General features: G+C 47.1%; 1 long non-coding RNA gene across 1 annotated transcript; it reads left to right on the forward strand.

The window, feature by feature from the left end:
• Window positions 1-3,879: 3,879 nt before the first annotated feature.
• Window positions 3,880-7,531, forward strand: LOC139032786 (uncharacterized). Its single transcript, XR_011485389.1, has 2 exons — window positions 3,880-4,091; window positions 7,222-7,531. It is a non-coding gene; the product is annotated as an uncharacterized lncRNA (long non-coding RNA).
• Window positions 7,532-21,399: the final 13,868 nt, after the last annotated feature.

The raw sequence follows: 21,399 nt of genomic DNA on the forward strand, positions 1-21,399 counted from the left end.
CTGGGAGCTGGGAGGAGGGGGTCGGTGCACATGAGCCCGAGGCAGGAAGGCTGCTTTCCCCTAGAGAGAAAGGAGTCTGCTGTCCAAAGCACTCCGGGAACTTCCCTGGTGGTCCAGTGGTTGAGACTTTGCCTTCTAATTCACGGGGTGCAGGTTTGATTCCTGGTTGGGGAACTAAAATGCCACATGCCTCAGGGTGAGGCCAAAAAATTTAAAGATAAATAAAGCACCCTGGACACCTCCTGCCCTTCGTGGTCACTGCGCCAGACCAACTAGACCTCCAGAATACTCCTGGAATCTGTCCCCTCTTCACTTAAGCCACGACCCTGGCCCAGGACATCATCAGCTCTCACCTGGACTGTGGGAGCCTCCCAGCACCCCAGCCCTGCTTCCCCCCTCACCTCCTCCAATCCACTGCAAGAGAGAAAGGGCATGTTCCATTTATGCTTTGAAGGTGGGATGGACACCATTTGTGACAAATGAACATATTTAGTTGCTGTCAGGGCTTCCCAGGTGGCACTAGTGGTAAAGAACCCGCTTGCCAATGCAGAAGACATAAGAGATGCAGGTTCAATCTTCTAGGTCGGGATCCCCCAAAGGAGGCACCCACTCCAGTATTCTTGCCTAGAGAATCCCATGGACAGAGGAGCCTGGCGGGCTACAGTCTTTAGGGTCACAAAGAATCAGACATGACTGAAGTGACTTAGCACAGTTGCTGCCAACATCAATGAGCCTCCCTTTTCTACCCAGGCCTGATTTTATTTCATTTCAGATAACCTGTAAGATGGAAATACAGGCTCTGCACAAGGCCTGGAGGCTGGGCCAAGCCCCCACCATCTCCTGTCCCCTTCACCCCCTACCCCCCAGCCCTCGAATTTCTGCTGGAGGCCATTTAAGAGGCAGCAAATCAATGCTTAAGAGGAAGGATCTCACACTTTCTGCAACAACTAAAAGGCAAGGAAATACAAAAGAGAGAATTGTTATAGCTTACAAGGGATTTAAGAGAAACACCAGCCAAATGCAATGTACAGATTTTGCCTCTGGATTTGAACCAACTAGCCCTTAAACACATTTAGGAAACAACAGGGGGCAGCAGGTGGAGATGGGATTTGAGAGGATATCACACAATTGTGAACTTCTTATAGGTGTGAAAGTGGCAATTAAATGAAAATGTGGTTATTTGAGACAGTTCCTATCACAGAGGTACATTCTAAAGAACTTTATGAATGAAATGACAATATGATTCATGATAAAAGAACCCAGCAGGAGGCAGGCGGGGAAGTGAGTGGGGTGGGGGGCGGATAGGGCTGAAACAAGATGATGTAGTGGAAGTTGCACTTTTCTCAAATGATATGGAGGTTCCTTTAAAAAACTAAAAATCAGTATCAGTATCAGTTCAGTCATACAGTCATGTCTGACTCTTTGCAACCCCATGGACTGCAGCACGCCAGGCCCCCCTCTCCATCACCAACTCCCGGAGCCTGCCCAAACTCATGTCCTTTGAGTCAGTGATGCCATCCAACCATCTCATTCTCAGATAGTGCTAACTGAAGATCCTGCAATCCCACTCCTGGGCATACATCCAGAGAAACACTATGATGACAAGAGCTTCCCAAGTGTAATTCAAAAAGATACATTCACCCCAATGTTCACTGCAGACAATACCCAAGACATGGAAGCACCCTAAGGGTCCATTGACAGATGAATGGATAAAGATGTGGTACATATACATGATGGAATACCATTTGGCCATTAAAAAGAATGAAATATACCATCTGCAGCAACATAGATGGACATAGAGATTATTATACTAAGTCAAAGACAAATATCATATGATGTTGCTTATGTGTGGAATCAAAAAAAATCTGATACAGATGAACTTAAATGCAGAAACAGAAATAGACCCACACACATAGAAAACAAACTTACTGTTCCCAAAAGAGAAAAAGAGAGATAAATTAAAAGTTTGGTATTAACATATACAGGCTTCCCTGGAGGCTCAGATGGTAAAGAATCTGCCTGCGATGCAGGAGACCCTGGTTTTATCCTTAGGATGGGAATATCCCTTGGAGAAGGAAATGGCAACCCGATCCAGTATTCCTGCCTGGAGAATTCTATGGACAGAGGAGCCTAGCAGGTTACAGTCCATGGGGTCACAAAGAGTCAGACATGACTGAGTGACTAACACATTCACTTTCATGAACATATATATACTGATGGTGTGGCACTAGTGGTAAGGAAACTTCCTTACCACATATAAGAGATGTGGGTTTGATCCCTGGGTCGGGAAGAGCCCCTGGAGGAGGGCATAGCAACCTACTCCAGTATTCTTGCCTGGAGAATCCCATGGACAGAGGAGCCTGGTATGCTACAACCAACAGGGTCACAAAAAGTAGGACATGACTGAAGCGACTTAGCACCCATGCATGCAGATAAACAAGGATCTAATGTATAGCACAGGGAACTATACTCAGTATTTTATATTAATCTATATGGGAGAAGGAAACAGCAACCCACTTCAGTACATTTGCCTGGAAAATCCCATGGACAGAGGAGCCTGGCGAGCTACAGTCCACGGGGTCGCAAAAGAGTTGGACACAACCTCACTTTCACTTTCACATGGGAAAATAATCTTTAAAAAATAGATACACATGTATGTCTAACTAAATCACTTTGCTGTACACCTCAAACTAACATACCGTTGTAAATCAACTACACTTCAATTAGGCATTTTTTTAAAAAAGATAGTCTTCACAGTATCACAGGGTGTCTGGAACCAGACTAGCCTGTGGTTTAACTAGTGCTGGTAAGAACTCGAGGGGCAACTCCTGAGCTGGGGGACACTTGATGGTTATACCATTGTCCTCTTTACTCGTCTGTATCAGAAGCAGATGTAAGAGTACTGGAGCTAGACTGTGGGGTTCAAACTTTGCTCGGACACTTCTTTGTGTGTGAGCTTGGCCAGTCACAGTCCCACTGTGTGCCTCAGTTCCAACTGTCAAAGGTGGCAGTGTAATAAAGTCTTCCTGATAGAATTGTGGTGACAGTCAGAGGAGTTAACCAGCATATCACCCGCACTAAAGAAACGCTAGCTCTGAGGACTTCCCTGGTGGTCCAGCGGCTAAGACTCCATGCTCCCAATGCAGGGGGCCTGGGTTTGATCCCCGGTGGGGGATCTAGATCCCACATGCCGCAACCAAGAGTTCCAGCGCCGAAACTACAGATCCCAAGTGCTGCAAGAAGGATGGAAGATCCCACATGCCTCAACTACGACCTGGTGCAGCAAAGTAATAAATAATTTTTTTTTTTTTAAAAGAAGTGTTAGCTCTGTTGCTTTCAGATAAAACTTGAATGTTCTCATGATTTTTTTTTCCACATTTCATTTGTCTGAGCAGACCTGAACCCACTCTGGGCCGACACAGAATACCTGTGTTTGTTGTTATTTTTTCTTTTTTTAACTAGATACATTGAGTTGTAATTCACATACTATGCGATTCCCCATTAAAGAGTACCGTTCAGTGGTTTTGTGTCTTCATTAGGTTATGCACCCATCACCACAATCAGTTTCAGATTGTTGCCCCCAAAGAGGACACGGCTTCAAGGAGGGGCAGCAGTGGCCCGGAGCCGTCTATGACTTCTCCTCCGGCAGAAGGGGTGGGCTGTGGACGCCCCCACCTCCCCAGAGCCCCTCTGGGGTGGGCGCAGTCAGCCGCGGGGCCCTGAAGTATATTTTAGGGACACCAGAGATCAGCCGGCTGGCCTGGTCGCCTACCCACTGCACTTAGCGCAATCGTGTGAAGTGTATCTTTAGAAAAAGGTGACCACAGACCTTTGTGCGGCTTTCTCTAGATCAATGATAACCGGCCACAATTTAATTTCCTCTTTTTTTTTTTTCTTGTCTCAGGGAAAGAGAACCACTAGTCAGATATGCTGGGTGTTAAAGCTGCAACAGAGCCCATAAAGGGCATTTCGTGACCAGCCCTTGGCAGAGAAGGGCAGCCAGGGGCTCAGAATGACTCTGGGGTGTCTGCTTCAGCAACTGGGAAACTGGCGGCAACACTTACCCACATGGCGGCAGTGAAGCGAAGCAGGTAGGGAAACTGGCGGAGGAATCTGGATCTCCTGTGATCCTGAAACTCTCGCGAGACTTGAGTAGGCTCTGCCCAACCTTCGGGATGAGACTGGGGCGTCCCTAGTGGCTCAGATGATAAAGAGTCTGCCCTCTATGGAGGAGGCCGGGGTTCGATCCCTGGGTTAAGAAGAGCCCCTGGAGAAAGGAACAAGCACCCACTCCAGTATTCTGCCCTGGAGAATCCGCATGGACAGAGGAGCCTGGTGGGCAACAGGTCCACCCGGCTCACAGTGAGTCGGACACGACTGAGCGACTAACACTTTCAGGATGAGACTGAGCTGAGTTCAAATCTTGGCTCCTGCCTTCGGGCGGCATGGCCGAGAGCGAGTCACACTGCGTCTGGGTCTCCTGGTCTGTAGAATGGGGCCTGTAAAACCTGAAGGGTCCCTTTGTGAGCAGCTGTGGGGCCAGGTCACGGCGCACCCAGTAGGGGCCTGGGGCCAGGGCGCTCGGTTAGGAGGTCCCAGCACTAATGGCCTTGACAACGATGGGTGTTATTTCCCCTCCCTGACTGCACATCTTGGGGAAATTCCAGCCCAGGGAGTAACTGTCATGGGGGTGAAGGAGGCAGAGAGGCTAGAAAGGGCTAAAATAGGGAACTCCGGGGGAGGGGGTTTCCAGCTGAGCGAGAAGGGAGATTCTGCTGGGGAACGAAGCCCATCGCCCGGTCTCACCCCGGCCAGGCCTCCCCAGGTGATGTGCTCCGCAGGGCCGCCCACCCCTGGTCCACCCCTTGGGCCCCTCCTTCACCACATCTTCCCCTCCCCACCTCCCTGTTCTCTGCCATCCCACCTCACACCTTTGCCTTGACTGTTCCCCCGCCTACAATGCTTTTCCTTGACAGGCTTCTCTGCATCCTCAGAGCATGTGCTGCCCTGACCTCCTCTCTCACACAAACCCTAGCCCACCCTTCCATTAGTCTCCATCACATCACTCCCTAGAGCATTTATCTGGCTCTAAAATTATATTTCATAACGTACTTATCAATGTGTCTTCGTGTTTCCCTCCTCCCCCTCTAGACGGTCAGCCCCCCGTGGGCAGGCATCTTGTCCCCTTGTTCATACTCTGTCCCCAGGACTTGGCATGTGCATCCTGAGTGGTCTAATGCAGGGGTCCCCAACCTCTGGGACCCAATGCCTGATGATCCGAGGTGGAGCTGACGTAATAATAAAAGAAATAAAGTGCACAATACATGTCATGCTCTCAAATCATCAAGAAACCACACACACACACACACACACACACACACACACACACACCCCACTATGGAACACACACACACACACACACCCCACTATGGAACACACACACACACACACACACCCACTATGGACACACACACACACACACACCCCACTATGGAAAAATTGTCTTCCACAAAACTGGTGTCTGGTCCCAAACAGGCTGAGGACCACTGGTCTAATGAACATTCCCAGGGGTGGGGTTTGGCTGAACCTGGGTGGAGGCTTCCTGGGAGGGGACCACCGGGAGTCTTTGACCCCCAAGGAAGTAGATGAGCCTCTGGCTCTCAGCAGGAGGGCAGGCAAGGCCCAGAGATGGTCACACAGCAACTCCAGGGCAGGGCGGGGCCCAAAGGATGTAGAAGACTTGTCTGCTGGAATGTGTCATCCCTGGAGACAGGATTAGCATCCCTCCTGTCCCCAGGCCCGTGTCTTTGGCCAGGGGATTCTTGGCTGGTTGGTGGCCAGGGCCCCAGAGGCTCATCAGACCCTCCTCCTGAGAACAGGCTGCTCCCAGCAGGCCAGGTCCTGCTTAGGGCAGGACACCACCCCTCCCTCCGAATCCCCACTTTGCTCTCTCTGCAGACTGCCCCCGTGGCTGGGCCTGTAGTCTGGCTCTTTGCTAAAAATCCTCCACGCCTGTCCACATCTATCTATCCCTGCCTTAGTCCAAGTCCTTCAAGAACTGCAGGGGTCTCCTCCCTGCCTTCCTGGCCCCTCTGATTTGTTTTTCATGTGGTAGAAACAGCTAGCTCTTTCCAATTTAATTTGGGTCCCATCTTCCCAGGGATGACAAAACCCTTTCGTGTCCTCACACTGCTCTGCGGATCAAGTTCAGCCACCCTCCATGTGACCTGACCTTCCCACCCCAACCTCAACCCATGGCATCTCTCACATACTCCCCTCTAGGTGTTTCTTGACCACTGGGCCTTTGCATATGTGGTCCCCTCTGCCTGGAAAGATCTTTCTGCCTCTCTTTGTCGGATTAATTATTTGCTCAGCTTTCAGATCAAGTCTCAAACATCATGTCTTCCAGGAAACCTCAGGTCCCTGTCAAGGTGGCATCTCCCTCTACATACTCATTGGCTCTATATTTGCCTCCAGGGACTGCTCGGAGTGACTATATAATTATCTGTTTCATGTCTGCCTCCCCTTAGACTGAGCAGCGTTGGGGGTGGGAACCTTCTCTTACCGGCCCCTCCTAGCACCGCGTGTGGAGTATCAAAGTCTGAATGGAGCAGAGACATGCTTGTGCCTTCATGCACTTGTTCTCAACAACCATTTGCTGGGAATCCACTGTCACTGGGCTACCAAGTTGGCAGAGATCTGATCCTAGACCTCAGGGGGCTTAGCCTGTTGGGGACCACACACTACAGTGAGACCCGGGCTGGGCAGCGACCACAGAGCAGGACTTCAGGAAGAGCTTCTCAGGATTTGAACAGTAAGTAGAAGTCTGAAAAGAGGCAGGAGGGAATGCCAGTAGTGCGAACAGCCTGTGCAAAGGCCCTGAGACAGGAAGGGTCAGGGAACTGTGGTGGCTGAGTATCCCTGCGGGAGGCGGGGGCAGAGGATACAAGGGCAGATGGAGGGGCTCAGGACTCAGAGCTGCCTTCCTGCCTCACTCCCCTCCGGTCTCCCCGCCAGGACAGGTCAGGACCTGCCAGAGACCTGCTCACAGGCTCCAACCCCTTTTCTCTGGGGCCAGAGCAGCAAGGTCAGGGCCTGGCAGGAGCCCAGGGCAGTGTGGGAGGATTTTCTTCAGAGCACTGGGGACCAGGGAGCCCTGGGAGGCATCACCTCTGCTCAGAAACAATCTTGTTTTCTTACACCTGCCTCCCTTTCAATCAGATCTCACCAAGCCCATGCTACAGATGGAGAAACTGAGGCTCAGAGGTGGCTATCCACAAGCCAAGGAGAGAAGCCTCAGAAGAAACCAACCCTGCCAGCACCTTGATCTTGGACTTACAGCCTCCAGAACCGTGAGAAAATAAATTTAAGCCACCCTACCTGTGGTATTTTGTTACTGCAGCCTGAGCTAACTAATACACTATGAAAAGGTCATTAAAACTTCATTAATAATTTTTGCATTGATTCCATATAATGGCTTTGGATATACTGGGTTAAAGAAATGTATTATTAAAATTAATTTCACCTGTTTCTTTTTACTTTTTAAATGGGACTCTTGGAAAATTTTAAATTTCACATGCAGCTCTCATTAGTGCCTGACACAGTGCCTTTCTGGCTTATAGTAGGTGCGTCATAAATATATATCTGTTGAATAGGTGGTCCAGTGGTTAAGACTCTGTGCTTCCAATGCAGGCAGTGTGGGTTCAATCCCTGATTGGGGCACTAAGATCCCACATGCTGTGGGTGTGACCAAAATTAAATTTTAAAAGTATGTATCTGTTGAAAAATTATTTAAATAGTTGTCTTTGGGAGGTGACTGGAAGACAAGAGGAAGGGTACTGTCTTTGCATTGTATTCCCTCTGAGTCTACAATGAACAAGTATCTTCTTTTACAAAAGGAGAGAAATCTAAAATAAAATACAAAAATAAATGAATAAAACACAATGAAACACTTCCTCTGTGACGACTTAATATATTAAGAGAAAAAATCATCACCCTTATACACTTGAAAGACAGCCCTCAGGAACTTCATGGTCCAGTGGTTAGGACTCTGCTCTTTCACCGCAGTGGCCCCAGTTCAATCCTTGGTTGGAGAACTAAGATTCCAGAAGCTGCGGAGGGTGGCCAAGCAAACAATAAAAGATGCCTCTCACAGGTATGGACTCAGATGGCTTAGTATGTCAGCTACAAACTGCCAGAAAGGCAAGTCTCGGATGATGGGGGAGAGTCCTCTCCACGCCCCAGGCTCGGGTCTCCTACACAAGCACCAAGGCGGGAGGCCAGGCCCAGGGACAGACCCCCATTGTCAACAACCAGAGAGTCCCTACTCCCCCATTCCCTCCAATCCTCCTCCTGCTTCTGGGGTTTCTTCTGTCCATCTGTACAGTGGGCACATTGGACTCATGTCATTTCTTTTTAACTTTTTACTGTGAAAAATTTCAAACATATACAAAACACAGAGAAGACTAAAAGGAACCTCCACGCACTGCCCCCTCCCCTCAACAACCATCGGTTCCTTTTCTTTCACATCTACCCCCTCCCCACCCTGATTATTTTAAAGCAATTGCTCAACAGAGGATCACTTCATCTGTAACTAGTTCAACATGTTTCTCTCAGAGACAGAGCCTCGTTTTGAAAACATAAGCACTGAACCACTATCACACCCAATAAAATGAACAATAACAGCTTAATATCATCCAGGATTCCCTTGGTGTTCGCATTCCCCAAATATCAGCGTAAAACAAGACAGTTAATATGTCCAGTCAGGATCCAAACAAGGTCTGCACATTGAAATAAGCTTACATGTCTCTTAAATCCTTAAAAATTTTTTTTAGCTTTATATTGTAATATAGTTGAGGAACAATGTTGCATTGGTTTTGGGTGTACAGCAAAGTGATTCAGTTGTATATATATATGTATCTACTCTTTTTGAAGTTATTTTCATATTGAGGTTATTACAGAATATCAAGCAGAGTTCCCTGTGCTATACAGTAGGTCCTTAACCCTTTAAAAATTTTTTTTATTATTTTTATTTTTTGGCTGTGCTGCTGGGCCTTCATTATGGCACACGGATTCAATAGCTGTGGCATTTCAGCTTAGTTGGTGTGTGGGATCGTAGTTGCCCAACCAGGGATCAAATCCACATCCCCTGCATTGGAAGGTGGATTCTTAACCACTGAGCCTCCAGGGAAGTCCCTTAAACCCCTTTCATGTAGGCTTTAGATTACTCCAGTATATCCTTCTATTCCTCCCACCCACCCACTCTCTCCTTCTTGCCAATATTCACCACATTTGTTACCTATTTGCTGCAAAATGAATTTCCACAAAACAGAGCAGCTTAAAACAACAAATATTTACTATCCCATAGTTTTTGTTGGGCAGGAATCTGAATGAGAATTCTTCCAGCTCAGCGTTTCTCACTGCAATCTAAGTGTCGGTGGGGCTGTGGTCTCACCTGCAGGCATAACTGGGGAAGGACCAGCTCCCAAGTTCCCTCAGTACATGTTGGCAGCACTCCGTTCCTTGTTACAGGGGCCCTCCAACGTGGAAGCTCACGACATGGCAACTTGTGTCAACAAAGCAAGCAAATGGGAGAGGGAGCGATGGGCTTCACACTTGTGCATGCACCAGACCTGCCTGGAGTAGCTGTTGAAAGACAACCCACTAGGCTCCACCCCCAGAGTTCCTGACCCAGCAGGCTTGGGCGGGGAAGGACAAGCATTTCTAACAAGTTCCCAGATGACACTGAGGAGCCACAGGTTGAGAATTACAGCATTATAGGCACCCCCTCCCAAATTTTTTATTTCTTCATTGAACTTTATCTGCTGAGAGATCACTCTTAAGAATTCCAAGGTGAAGACAATGGTTTCAACCTTGGCTACAAATAAGAATTAGTTGGTGAAAAAGTAAAAATAGAGTTGTCATGTGATCCAGCAATCCCATGCCTGTGTACATATCTAGACAAAACTCTAATTTGAAAAGATGCATGTATCCCTATGTCCACAGCAGCGTTATTCACAACAGCCAGGACACGGAAACGACCTAAACATCTACCGACAGATGAATAGATAAAGAAGATATGGTGTGTATACATACATACATATATATATATGAATACTACTAGCCATAAAAGAGAATGAAATAATGTCATTTGCAGCAACATGGACAGACCTAGAGATTATCATACTAAGTGAAAGAAGTCAGAAAGAGAAAAACAGCATCATATTATACCACTTATATGTAGAATCTAAAATACAACACAAATGAACATATCTACAAGACAGGAACAGGCTCACAGATATGAGGCTCAGACTTGTGGTTGCCAAGGTGGAAGTGGGTTCGGGAGGGAAGGATTGGGAGTTTGGGATTAGCAGATGCAAACTATTATATATAGAATGGATAAACAACAAGGTCCTGCTGTATAGTGCATGGAACTAGGTTCAATATCCTGTGATAAACCAGAATGGAAAAGAATATGAAAAGAACACATATGTATACACATATCTATCTTCGCTGAATCACTTTGATATCAGTGATACCACTGAATCACTTGGCTGTACAGCAGGAATTAACACATTATAAATCAATTATATTTAAGTAAAATTTTTAAAAAATTATGAGGTGAACTTTAAAGGGTCACATCATCTGTGCGTCCCCAGAAAGGCCTGAGAGACAATCATTGAAAGGGCAAATGTCACAATAGCAACTCTGGTGGTCAACTCTAGTACCCATGCCTCTAGCTGTAATAATTTCTAAATCTATTAACAAAGTGGGGCTAGTTATTCCCATTTTACAGATAAGGAAACTGAGGCTCAAGAAGATAACTGGAAAGTGGCAGAGCTGGGCTCAAACACAGCCCCAAGTGCCCTGTCAGTCAGCAGGTCGCAGGCCTTTTAGCTTGTGCTGGAGTCTCAGGCCCCTCTGGGGGGAAAGTCCCCAGCCGTCAGATTGAGAGGATAAGGTTGCTTGTGGTCAGGCTCAGCTGTAGATAAAAGCCCCTAAGAGCTGGGCCTTGAGAATAATTCCTGCCTGACCCCAAAGCCACCCCATGCCTGGGATGGCAGCTGTGAATAATGGATGACACTGGGGAGAACTCTGTGGCTGGTGATTCATCTTCACTGCGATGGTCAACTGCCTCTGGTGTGGGGAGGGGAGGATGGATGGACTTCCCCGCAAGAGGCTCAGGCTCCCCACTCCTTCCCCAGCCTCTCCTCAGCCTCAGAGTCAAAGGCAGGGGCCACAGGAGAATCAGGGGTCAACCCCACTGCCTATTACTCCCCCATCTCCACTTCTAGACCCTTCCGCCTGGGAGAAGCAAGGCCCAGGGACTAGATTCCGGAGGGTGAGGGAGAGAAGGAATGGCTTTGAAATGTGATGCAGTTGGATGGTCTTCCCAGGTGACTCAGTGGTAAAGAATCCGCTTGCCAATGCAGAAGTCCTGGGTTCAATCCCTGGGGTGGGAAGATCCCCTGGGGAAGGACATGGCAACCCACTCCAGTATCCTTACCTGGAAAATCCCATGGACAGAGGAGCCTGGTGGGCTACAGCCCATGGGGTCGCAAAGAGCTGGACACGATTGAGCACAATGGCATGATGGCTGAGGGATGAGGACTCTGTGGTTCAGCTGCCAGGGTTCAGGTCCTCCGACTCATGCCAGCATTGTGCCTTAGGGGGCTCACTCATCCTATCTGAGACTCGGTTTCCTCACCTGTAAAGTGTGGAAGATACCATCGACTTCGTGGAGCGGTCAGGGGTTAAATGAGTAAATAACACATTAAAAGTGCTTGGCCTCACCTGACACATAGTAAATACTCAATAAATGCTCGTTAGGTTGCTTACCCACAATGTGGGAAGCTCTTCTGCATACTTTGTCTCATGTACTCCTTGTGGCACCCAAGGACAGTATTTGCTATAATTCTCATTTTACAGATGAGGAAACCAAGGATCACAGAGATTAAGTAGAAGATCACAAAGCAGTCCATGAGAGGAGCAGAATTTGAGCTCAATAACCAGTGAACAACTTCCAGTACACTCAAGAGTCCTAGTGGAACATCCTGCCCCGCTGTCCTACACTTGTTACCCTACAAAAGCGCCTCAGTTTACATAATCCATCCTTCTTTACACAAAAATCGACTCCAGATTAAGGACTTAAATACCAAAAACAAACAAAAAACCCACCTTAAAAAATTTTCAGCAGCAATGAGAGGAATAATCCTTTCGAACTTAATGATGCAAAGATGATAGATTATAGACTTAAATGTCAAAAACAAAGCTTCAGAAACCTTAGCAGGAAATATAGGTGAATATATTTTAGACCTCAGCATTAACAAAGATGTTCAGCATCATTAGCAATCAAGAAACGCAAATCAAGATCTTGCCTGGGAACAATTTCACAGTCAACTGGAAAACACTTTTAAATCGAATCATACCAAGTGCTGGAGAGGATGTGGATCGTACATGTTGCTGGTGGAGTGTAATTAGGGCAACCACTTCATAAAGTACCTTGCTGTCATCTCTCACAATTGAATATTCATATATTCAAAATCCCGGTGATTCCATTTCCGGGTAAACACTCCAGAGAAACTCTTGCATGCACAATCAAGAGCCACTTATAAGAATGCCTAAGGATTTCCCTGGTGGTCCAGTGGTTAAGAATCTGCCTTCCAATGCAGGAGACGAAGGTTTGATCTTGGTCGGGGAACTGAGATCCCACATGCTGCAAGACAACCAAGCTCAAGCACCTCAACTACTGAGCCTGTGCACTCTGGAGCCCACAGGCCACAACTAGAGAGAAGCCTGTGTACCGTAACAAACACCTCATGTGCCACAACTAAGCCCCAAGTAAAAAAACATTAAAAAAAAAAAAATGCTCAGACAGCACTGGAAATTAGCAGACACCTGGACACCATTCAAGAGGCCGTCCACAGGAAACCAGACTGGTCAGTCATGATACGTTGACCTAGGAGAATATGACACAACAGTTAAAATAAGCAAATCCCAGTATGGGCCAATCTTAGCTATATGTAGACTATTAAATGATGAAATGAAGTCTCATAAGATACACATATGAGAATACTTTTTTTGGTTATCTGGCTTCCCTTTGTTGATGGACTGAATTGTGTCACTGAAGAGATACACTGGAGTCTTAATCTCTGGTACATGTAACCTTATTTGAACTCATATAGGGCCTTTACTGATGTGATTACAGTTTTTATTTATTTTTTTATGGCTGTGCTGGGTCTTGGTTGCTGCACATGGGTTTTCTCTAGTTGTGGCGCGTGGGCTTCTCATTGCAGTGGCTTCTCTTGTTGCAGAGCACGGGCTCTAGGCACATGGCCTCCGGAGATATGGCGTGCAGGCTTAGCTGCCCCATGGCATATGGGATCTTCCCAATCAGGAATTGAACCAGTGTCCCTTGCATTGGAAGGCGGATTCTTAACCACTGGACCACCAGGGAAGTGGTATTATTTAGGTTTAGATGAGGTCACATGAGTTAGAGTAGGCTCTAAATCCAGTGACTGGTCTCCTTATAAGAAGGGGAAGAAGTCCCAGTAACAATTAGACAAACAAAAGAAGTAAAAAGCATCCAAGTTGAAAAGGAACTAGTAAAATTATCTGTTTGCAGATGACATGATCTTATGTACAGAAAATCCTAAAGATTCCATCAAAAAGCTATTAGAGGACTTCCCTGGTGTTCCAGTGGTTAAGACTCTGTGCTTCCACTGCAAAGGAAGCAGATTCCATCCCTGGGCAGGGATCTAAGATCCCACGTGCCATGCAATGTGGCCAAAAAAACTTTTTAAAAAAGCTATTAGGACTAATAAATGAATTCAGTAATGTTGCAGGATATAGAAATCAACATACAAAAATCACTTGTGTTTCTATCCATTATCAGTGAACTATCTGAAAGTGAAATTAAGGAAGTAATCACGTTCACAATAGCATTAAAAACAACAAAATCCTTAGGAATAAATTTAACCAAGGAGGTGAAAGACCTGTACACTGACAACTATAAGACAAAACACGAAGCCAAAAAAAAAAAAGAAAAACCTGTAAGATACTGATGAAAGAAACTGAAGACACAAATAAATGGAATGCTCTCTTGTGTTCTCGGATTGGAAGAATTAATATTGTGAAAATGTTCATACTATACAAAGTGATCTATAGAATCAACGCAGTTCCTATCAAAATTCCAATGGTATTTTTCACAGAAATAAAAAAGTACCCTAAAATTTGTATGGGACCACAAAAGACTCCAAATAATCAAAGCCATCTTGAGAAAGAACAAAGCTGGAGGAATCACAACTTCCTGATTTCAAGCTATATTACATTGCTTTAATAAAACATACTGGCATCAGGACTTCCCTGGTGGTCCAGTGGCTAAGGCCCGGCACTCCCAATGCAGGGGGCCCCGGTTCTATCACTGGTTAGGGAACTAGATCCCACATGCCCCAACAAAGACTGAACATCCTGAGTGCTGCAACTAAGAGCCTGCGCAGTCAAATTAATAAATTTGATAAAAAGATACTGGCATAAAAAAGGCACCAAGACCAGTGAAAATCAACAGTGAGCCTAGACGTTAAACCTACACAAATACAGCCTAGTGATTTTTGACAAGGCGACAAGAACACGCAATGGAGAAAGGACAGTCCCTTCAATAAATGATGCTGGGGAAACTGGACAGTCACATGGCAAACAATGAAATGGAATTCTTGTCTTAGACCACTCAAAATGGATCAAAGACTTAAATGTAAGATCTGAAACCATAAAACTGCTAGAAGAAAATATCAGGAAAAAGCCCTTTGATATTGGACTTGGCCATGACTTCTTGGATAAGACACCAAAAGCACGGGCAGTAAAAACTAAAATAAGCAAGTGGGACTATATCAAACTAAAGAGTTTGTGTAAAGCAAGGGAAACAATCAACAAAATGAAAAGGCAACCTACAGAATGGGAGAAAATGTTTGCAAACCATACATCTGACAAGCAGTTAATATCCAAAATATACAAAGAACTCAACTCAATAGTGAAAAAGAATTTGCTATTTTTAAAACGGGCAAAGGACCCAAATAGACATTTTTCCAAAGAAAACATTCAGATGGCCAATAGGTACACGGAAAGATGTTCAACATCACTAATAACTGGGGAAAAGCGAATCGAAAACACAATACCACTTCACACAAAAGGGAACCTTTGTGCACACTGGTGGCAATGCAAATTGGGCAGATACTATGGAAATCAGTATGGAAATTTCTCAGAAAATGAAAAATAGAACTGTCATGTGATCCGTCAATCACTCCCGGGTATATATCCAAATGAAATGAAATCAGTATCTTGAAGAGATATCTGAACTCCCGTTTATTGCAGCATTCTTCATGATAGCCAAGACATAGGGAAAAAAACTAAATGTCCTTCAATGAATGAATGCATAAAGAAAATGTGGCATATATATATACACACACATATATGTAATATATCATATAATATATGTAATATAATACACACACACACACACACACACACACACACACACACACACATTGGAGGAAATGGCAACCCACTCCAGTATTCTTGCCTGGAAAATCCTGTGGACAGAGGAGCCTGGCAGACTAGTTGCAAAGAATCAGACATGACTGAGTGACTGGCCACATACGCATATACATATACACACACAATATAATATTATTCCACCATCTGTTAAGTGAAATAAGCCAGACAAAGACAAATACCATATGGTTATCACTTACATGTGGAGAAGAAAGGAAGTGGGAAAGAGACCGAGAATCAAAGAGAGGGAAGGAAAGCAAGCCAATTTCACAGAAACAGAAAATAGAACAGTGGTTCTATAGAACAAGGGCTGTGGGGGAGGAAGAGACAAGGAGATAAAAAGGTCAAAGGGTACAAACTTTCAGTTACAAGAATCAGTTCTGAGGGTCTAACGTACAGCGTTCCGACTATAGTTAACAATTTGTTACCGTAACTTGAAAGTTGCAGCTCCTGCTGCTGCTAAGTCGCTTCAGTCGTGTCTGACTCTGTGCGACCCCATAGACAGCAGCCCACCAGGCTCCCCCGTCCCTGGGATTCTCCAGGCAAGAACACTGGAGTGGGATGCCATTAATCCTTCTCCAGAAAGTTGCAGAGTAGGTATTAAACATTCTCACCCCATGCACGTAGGTGCATACACACACACACACACACACACACACACACACACACACACACACAGAGTTAACCATGTGAGGTGATGAACACGTTCATTATCTTGATCTGGGTAATCATTCCATAATGTGTATGTGTTAATTGAAGTTTCACACGGTGCACTTTAAATTATACAATTACATTTGCCAATTATTCCTCAATAAAGCTGGGGGAGAAAACGGAGAGGTGACGACACATAGAGGAGCAGGCATGTGAAGACAGAGGCAGGGATTAGGGTGATGCATCTACAAGCCTCGGATTGCTAAGGATTGCTGGCAACCACCAGAAGCCAGGAGAGAAGCATGGAACACGTCCTTCCCTAGAGCCTTCAAAGGGGACGTGGCTCTGCCAGCACCTTGATCTTGAACTTCTAGCTTACAGAGTTGTGAGAGAATAAATTTCTACTGTATTAAGCCATCCAGTTTGTGGGAATTTCTTCCAGCAGCCCTGGGAAGCTAATACACCCTTTCAATAAAGTTAGTAAGAAGCAGCTAACATTAAAAAAAAAAAACATAAAAGGAGAAGCGGGGCGGCAGAGGATGAGATGGTTAGATAGCATCACTGACTCAACAGACATGAATCTGAGCAAACTCCAGGAGATAGGAGCCTGGCACGCTACAGTCCATGGGGGTCCCAAAGAGTCGGACATGACTTAGCAACTGAACAACAACAACATAAAAATAGACTTGGAGGATAAAACAATCCAAGAAAGAAAGTCGGGAGCAATGAAGACAGGACCCAAGGCGATGGGGATGACAAGGGGGACGGAATGGGGAAACTTCAAGGCTGGACATTGGCCATTGTTAAGGTCCTAGCTTTTGATGAATGGGTTACGTGGTGTTAATCACATGATTAAAATAACTGTGGAAATTTTTAAGAAAATCAGGTCATGCAAGGACCAAAGAGAATACACCATGATCTGGGTTATGATCAGTCCATCATTCTCTGCACCTGAAGTTTGCTAATAAAATGACTTAAAATCAACAACAACAAAAAATTACTTAAAACCAAAATAAAAGGGATTCCTGCACCACTGCCTTCTTCCACGTCTGTGACAGAGTGCCCCTCTCCCTTGCCCCCTCCCAGCCCCCACACTTCTCCCCTTACTGTCTTTCCCTTCTTCCCCAGGGCATACACAGTCTGACAAACCCTGCAAAGTACTCATTTCTGCGTTTATCATCTGTCTTCCCTCCGAGAGGCTGTGAATGCCAGGAGGGCTGAGGTTTCCATCTGATTCATGCCTGTCTCCCCAGGAGGGAGCACAGTGCTTGGCACAGAGGAAGTTCTCCATAAAGATCGGCTAAATAAATGAAAAAAAACTGAGTGAATAAAGGAAGGCTTTGGTTAATGGGTGATTAAGGGGCTCCGGTGCTCAGGTGTACATGTGTGTTTGGGGTGGGGGGGTGGGAACCACACGTGGAAATACAGAACAGGCTTCAGGCAGGGAGCACGTGCGGATAGCCATGCCCTCCCCACTCCCCAAGACTACCCCTCATCACGCTGATAACAGACCCCAGAAATGAAGACCAGAACCAACCCAGGTTCCTCTCAGCCCATGACAACCCAGCTGGAATTTTCCAGGAGACACAGGAGCCCATGGGATGTCTCTGCCCCGGCCGGGGGCTCTTGTCTGGCATTGAATTAAGAGCACCGGGCTTCAAGCCGCTGTGGGGTTCAGCTCTGGCACGTACCCCATTTCAGCCTTCCATCTGCCCCCATCTTCACTGCTGCTAGTTCCCCTAACCATCTCTAGTTATTTCTATTACACTTTGCTTTAAATTAACCCACTTTTTTTTTTTCTTCTCCCTGAAGAGACTGCTTTAAAAAGGAATGGAAGGGGTGGGGGAAGGAATTCGCTGGTGGTCCAGTGGTTGGATGTCTGCCTGCCAATGCAGGGGACGTGGGTTTGGTTTCTCATCTGGGAAGATCCCACATACCACGGGGCAGCTGCGCCCGTGCACGGCAACTCGTGAAGCCTGTGTGCCCTGGAGTTCGTGCTCCGCAGCAGGGGAGGCCGTTGTAGTGAGGGGCCCGTGCACCGCAATTAGATAGTACCCCCTGCTCCGTTCTACAGCTGGAGGGAGCCCACATACATCAGTGAAGACCCAGCACAGCCAAAAATAAAAACCAAGAGCAAATTTTTTAAATAGTTTTTTTAAAAAAAAGGAATGGGGGGAATTCCCTGGTGGGTCCAGTGGTTAGGACAAGGTGCTTTCACTGTTATGGTGTGGGTTTTAGTCCCTGGCTGGGAACCTAAGACCCCACCAGCTTCGCAGCACAGCCAACATAAATAAATACATAAAAAGGGATGGATATGTCACTATCATAAACAGAAAAGCAATATCTGGGCCAAAAATAGACAGTAACATAAACTGCAGAAAAACAACACGTTGTTCAATTCGAGATGGGAGTGTGGATTGCCCAAGACTGTCAGCCTGAGGTTATAAGGTTATAATGGGGCCAAGCCAGTGCTAGAGAGAGGCCAGAGAGATGTTATACCCACCGACCAGCAAGGGCCGATTTCTCTCCTTGACCCAGATTGCTGGGTGACTCAGAGTTAGGTGACACCCTGTCTGTGTCCCACCTAACCTCGCCCTGCAGAACTTGCCTCTCACCCTCCGTGGAACTGCCCTCTGGCCCAGCAGTTCTCTTCATGTTTAGGCCTGGAACCCGAGGAGCAGTGGGCTGGCAGGAGGCCCCACTGGAGTCTCCCCAGAGGCTGGCCGAGGCCTCTCTATTCCCTGGCAAGCCCCTCCCTTGTCCCAGCCCCTCCTGAGCCCCAAGGGAAGCGGGCACAGGGCCAGGCTAACACAGGGCAGGCCCAGCTGGGCCCCAGCAAGCCCCAGGGAGTCAGTGAGAGCTCAGCCCTCGCCCTTAATTATCTTCCTGGCTAATGAGCATCTAAAAACCTCCCTGTCATCGTCAGGAGGACCCCTGGGATGCTGGGGGCAGGGCAGTTCTATGGACCAGATGTCACCAACGGCAGGAGGTATTAGCACCCCCACTTCCCGGAGAGAAGAAATGGGCTTGGGGAGGGGAGCTATACTTCCTGTCTCTTTGCAGGGGAGAAAGCTAGGGTTGGGGCAGACAGTTAGGGTGGCGGTTAAGTTCACGACTTGGCAGTCTACTGGGAGGGCTTGAATCAAGGCTTGGTGTGCACCACCTGTGACCTTTAGCAAATGCACTAGTCCCTTGCGGCTCAAAGCGTGGTACCCAAACCATCACTACCACCTGGGGGCTTGTGAGAAATGCAGAAACTTTGGTCCCAACCTATTGAGTCAGAATCTACAATTTAACAAGACCCCTCCCCCCAGGTAATTTCTATGCATATGCGCTGCTCTGTGCCTCAATTGTCCCATCTGTAAAATGGGGATTAAAATGGGTTCATGTATATGCAGTAGTGCTTAGAACACGGTTTGCTGCTCTTATTATTTATTCGTTGTTATTGCTATTGTTGAAGCAACTCACTCTGAGCAAGACAGATAGCTGGGCTATTCCCAGTCCCCCCCACCTTTCAGCACCCCAGAGGTGGGTTGTCCTTGTGAAGACCAAGAGCCTGAGACTCACAGAAATGTGATTGGGCAGTGATTTGCCCAAGATCCAAATGAGGAAGCCCAGGTTCACTCCCACACCCATCCAACCCCACTACTAATGTTAAGAGTGAATGGAGGACTTCCCTGGCAGTTCAGTGGTTAAGACCCCATGCTTCCAATGCAAGGGGCACAAATTCGATCCCTGGTTGGGGAACTAAGACCCCACATGCTGTGTGGCATGGCCAAAAAAATAAGTATTAAAAAAGAGAGAGAGAGAGAGTGAATGGAATTGTTTCCTCTGTACTAAACCCTTGCGGTGCTCACAACTGCCCTTGCTGTCAACCCCATTTTTCAGGCAATGAAACTGAGGTTCAGAGAGGTCAGGCTGCTTTTCTCAAGCTACCCTGCAGGAAAGGCTGCACCCAGTCTGAGGCTCATCATACATGCTATGCTGTAAACCCCCATCACTAATTTTTCCTCCCAGAATCTTTCCCCTCAAAGTGTCCCTGAGTCCTTGTCACTTTTTTGCCAACCCTGGCTCTGGGGTTCTGGGCCTGCCCCTCCCACCTGCTCACCACTAATGAGGTCTTTGGCCACTTGAGGCTGGGACCACAGAGGCCGCTGAAACTGACTCTGCGGGAAGAACTTGATTCCTTTCACCGGGGCTCCCAGGTGTGTCTGACCCGGCAGGAGCCTTTGAGGGTGGCACTGGGCCAACTCAGAAGTAGGAGCTGTGTTGAGCTGTCTGGCTCTGGCCTCTGGGGAGCTGGCCTGGAGCTGAATGCCCCCTGCCTCTTCGCCCACTCTCACTGAACCCCCAGCTCACCTCTTGGGCCTAGCCTCTCGGCTAGGGTGCAGCAGGGTCAGACCCGGAGGTCTGCAGTCTGCCCATTCCTTCCTTCCTTCAGACAAGCACGTATCATATACTCTCGTAAATGTACAATTTTGCAGTGCACGAGCTAGAACATAACACACAGCACTGGGTGGAAATCAGGGAGTGCCCTCTGAAAGATGGAGTGTAAGAACATTTCAGCTCAAGGAAACAGCACAGGCAAAGGCCCAGAGATGGGAAACAGCACGGTGCATTGGAAGCAGGAAGACACCAACCCCGAGTGGATGGAGCAGAAAGAGTGTGGTGACTATGGCCTTGAGAGTGGGGCCCTCCATCTTCTCCCAGAGGGCTCTGCTTTTTTTTTTTTTTTTTAATTTATTTTTGTCTGTGCTGGGTCATGGTTGCTGCCCAAGGGTTTTCTCTAGTTGCAAGGAGTGGGGGAGACTCTCTAGTTGTGCTTGGGCTTCTCAATGCAGTGGGTTCTCTTGTTGTGGAACATGGGCTCAAGGGCGCACAGGCTCAGCAATTGCAACCCATCGGCTCAGGACTTGTGGTGAGGGGGCTTAATTGCCCCACAGCATGTGGAATCTTCCGGGACCAGGATTGAACTGTCCCCTGCATTGGCTGGTGGATTCTTAACCTCTGGACCACCAGGGAAGTTCCAAGGACTCTACTTGAGACTGGAAAAGACATCTCCAGACAAGATTACCAGTTCCCAGGATGAGGTGCTCCACCTGCCCCCTCCTACCTTGCAAGCCAGAGGCAGTGGTCCAGGGAACTTGGGCCACAGAGGCCTTGAAGGACCCATCCTTGCCCCTCTTACAGCCAGCTGGCCAC

The sequence above is a fragment of the Odocoileus virginianus genome, chromosome 33 (assembly GCF_023699985.2).
Source record: "Odocoileus virginianus isolate 20LAN1187 ecotype Illinois chromosome 33, Ovbor_1.2, whole genome shotgun sequence".
NCBI classification, from domain to species: Eukaryota; Metazoa; Chordata; class Mammalia; order Artiodactyla; family Cervidae; genus Odocoileus; species Odocoileus virginianus.